Here is a 3,984-nt window from a genome sequence, read left to right as displayed (position 1 = left end):
GGAGGGATGTGGAGAAAGAGGAGGGAGATCAAACTTGGATCTCGAGATTGTTTGTTAAACTTGGACACACTACATCTAGTTGGACTTGGGCTCGGAGGGCTAAGAAACCTGTGGAGGTTCCCTGGGCTAAGAAATACTTCTTAGTTGGCTGGGAGACAAAATTTAGTCGAGTAGTCAAGAGGAGCATCCTAACAGAGTCCGGAGCTCAAGAGCATCTAAACTAAGCTATTGGAACAGGTATTCCTCTGTTTATTGATTACTTAAGTAAATGGTTACAATGAAATTCTTAATTATTTAATTTGTGGTAAATAAATTTTAATGGTATATTATCATCAAATAAATGTTTAGGTAGAAATAAGTTTTTTTTCATCTTATTGTGTTTAAAATTAGAGAAATTTAGTTTTTAGTTAGAGGACCCTAAAAGGGAGCCTCACATATGATATCAGGGCCAGGTTTAAACTCTTTGGGACCTTATGGGCTCTGCATATGTTTCGTCTATCCATATGACTGTACTTAATCATTAAATTCTAAATTCAGTTGCACGATAGAAAATAGTAAAGTGGATTGTGCAAACATTACTGCACGAAAGTTCTCAAATTGTGGACATATATAAAATTATATTGCCCTAATATTTCCTGCTATTTTCAAAAATATATACAAACATCCTACACTATATTAAGTGCCCTTGGGTATTCCAAAAAATGAGAATTTATGTGATATATAATATCTACAGTCATAACTGTCATTTAGTCCATTATAAAAGTGTTATGTGTAACCTAAACCCGACACATCCAAAGAAGATCCCATAGTGCGGTCGATGGTCTGTTCAACGCGCCATGTAGGTCAAAGTTTGTATCTGGTACATACCCTGCTATCTTCATCTGTTCAGCCAGTTTCTCAAATGTTGCATAAATTTCCTCTGTTTGAGCATGTGATCTATCATCAACACCTTGGAGACCACATCCGCAGCAATGGTTGTGCCAATTCTGCAAATAGGTAGTCCTCCTCCTCAATTCCCTAGACTTGTAAGTACAAAACCTCATACAGAAAATGGCCATACTTTGCCCTTTCTAATATCTCAACTCCACATCAGGAACAAATTGGTCCTCAGACATATTCAAACCAATGCAATATCCAAAGAGCCTAGAGTTGATTCTTCATTGAAGAGGGATGAATATGCCAGATTGAATCCAACCCTGAGCATCCAATTTCCTATTTGGATCGAACTGTTATGGAGGGCGTCTCCAGCGTTTGGGGGATGAGATTACTGAACCAACACAGTCTCAAACAGCGATAGAAGTTGTGCCTGATACTATTGAAGGCCAGTTCATTTCCATTCTCCTCCTTGTTGCCTTCACTGCCCTCTCTTTGCTCACAACTGGGGTGATCTACCTTGAAGTTACGGACTTTTTAGAGAAACGTGAGAGAGAAAAAAAATGTTAAAGGAGGAGGAAGCTAAGAGAAAGAAGGAGAAAAAGCCCACTCGGATTAAATTAGCCAAGTCTGGGCCCAGAGGTTTTGGACAAAGGCCAGAAGAAGAGGATGATTAAGTAACATTACAGCAGGTGATTTCTAGGCTTCATTGAATTGTATATAAGACCTTTGCACATGTTGGTAAACAATCCAGATCCAAAGGCTTGCACAACCTGTATATTATATAACACTCTACTGGGTTTTTTTTTCCTTTATGGATTTCAATCAATTGCCCTATTCATTGTTAGTATCAAGCTTAAATGGAGAAATATTCGTCTCAGACAATAACATTTTTCTTTGGTACTTATCATTTCTCCCTTAGCTAATTGTCACTATTACTATTGCATTCTCTAAAACATACATTAGCAGGAAACCAATGGTGGCTTTTAAAGTACTACATGCACCAAAAGCATTTAGTACTCTAGCAAGCCAATTCAGAAGTTTGGCTTTTGGGTGCAAGTCCCTGAGATAATGTTTTAGGCACGCTGGTTCTAACATTGCGTCAGGATGCATGCGTGTTTTGTGAGCCCTTTTGTTTGCGATTTTTATCTTTGTGATTCCTTTAAACACAAGCTTTACTTAGCATAAATCCACTGTAATCCTAAATCTATTAATCTCCTAGATTGACCAAGGTTAGAAATGATTTAGATAACATCCTAGATTTTTTTTTAAAATCAAATTGATACTTAATAGATTTAGGTGAAGATGGACCTCTCAGCACAATTACACAGCATATCAGTGGTTCAAGATTTAATTCCACATTAATATGACCTATGCAATAACTTGTATTCAAACTCTATACAACATAGCCCTGGAAATAAATAGGCTAAGACAACAACTTTTCTTAACCATTTTCCATGTTTCTTGTTGGATTTGAAAATTTCAGCACGAGATGAATCTTCTACATTTGGGAGACGTGCCATGGATAATTTTGTTGCTTAAGTGGCCATTGTGGAAGGATATTTAATTATTCAGTATTGGAAGTTTCAATCTCTTAATGTCTTCAAATATTTCTTCTATAACCTTTACAAGATCATGAATAAACAACTACTCTTTAAAAATTGTATCTAGATTTATAGGTATTCCTACATGCCTGCCATATTAATCATTTTCCTTTCAAATACAACCATTAATTGTCTTTTTTTATTAAGAAGCTGGAAACAAGGCTTTTGTTTAGTTGGTGTTCCCATGAATGACAAATGGTGCTTTTCCCATCTATCTTGGGGAGTTAGAAGCTAGAACTAGAATACTGTGTCTTGGCTGGAACTGTTCTATGGCATGAGATTTTGCATAAGGAGTTTTAATTTCCAGTTAAATAGCCAAGAAGGAAAAAAATCATAGCACGTCCCTATTTCTAGTTAAATATAAAGAAATTTGAGATCTAAAATATTGCTCTTGTGACAAACTCCTAGTCCAAAAGCTTTTTGCTTTTGCATTTATTCCTAGCTGCAGAAGTTTGACATTTCTTGTTAGACACATAGTCAGGGCATGCTTCCCAAGTCACTGAGAAAACGAGGGCACATAATAATGACATAGTTAATATTAAGTGCTAGCAACGAGGTTCATGGACTCAAAATGTTAAACAAAAGATCAGTGACCAATACAGAGTTTAAAGAGAAATAAATCACTCAAAAGTATTTTTAACTGCAGAGCTTCTTTAAAATTTGTACAAGACCAACTAATTACCCATTAGCGAAGGACATAAGGGAAGATTCGCCAAATGATAACCAAGTCCAAAAAAATATCCAACCCTAATGAAGCATTCATAACATGAGATTTCTTGAACAACACTTGTAGTACCTTTAATACAAAATAAGGGGGACATTCCATAGGTCTCATGATTTGTTTCCCTCGTTTCTTTATTGCTTACAACTGTAGACCTGAAATAACAGCAGAAACAATTCTCGCCCTTCAAAACTGAGAAAAAAAAAGAAGGGCACTCAGCCTACAAATGTCAAGCAAAAGATCTGGCATTCGTTTAAGAATGATTCAAACTGGTAGGTTACACCTTCCTTTTGGCAAGACTTCTGACCTAATCAAGAAATTATAAAAAAAAAAACCTTACACAATCCATAGGGTTCAAAATCTATGCTCCTTGTGAATTAATTTGGGACATTCATACGCTGCTCATCCACCTATTTTACGCCCATGCCATTGCTGGAACTTTCCATCGCGTTCCAATATATTTTATTTGCAGAAAGGGATTATCACCAAGAAGAGAAGAGAGTTTCAAGACATTCCAACAAATTTCCAGGACAAGTGAATAAACCAATGAGGAAATGCATCTAGGGAATGTGTGGAGACACCCCCAAAATTGTAGGAAATGCCATGGTCCCTGACATAGGGGATCCTATCCAAAATCCTTAATATATATATATATATATATATATATATATATATATATATATATATATATATATATATATATATATATATATATATATGAAACAATGACAAGTCACACCTATGAATGTTTCTTCCCTTGAATTCCTCATCCCATAAATGTAGGAA

At 35.8% G+C, this 3,984-nt stretch overlaps 1 pseudogene; it reads left to right on the top strand.

The window, feature by feature from the left end:
* The first annotated feature begins 971 nt into the window (after window positions 1-971).
* On the top strand, window positions 972-1,550 carry LOC149148701 (uncharacterized; annotated as a pseudogene).
* Window positions 1,551-3,984: the final 2,434 nt, after the last annotated feature.

Source organism: Pinus tabuliformis, chromosome 9 (genome assembly GCF_031772625.1).
Source record: "Pinus tabuliformis cultivar Carrire ecotype Pingquan chromosome 9, CPIR1, whole genome shotgun sequence".
Classification (NCBI taxonomy): Eukaryota; Viridiplantae; Streptophyta; class Pinopsida; order Pinales; family Pinaceae; genus Pinus; species Pinus tabuliformis.
The sequence above is the reverse complement of the archived record's forward strand: the minus strand, read 5'-3'. Positions and strand labels throughout refer to the sequence as shown.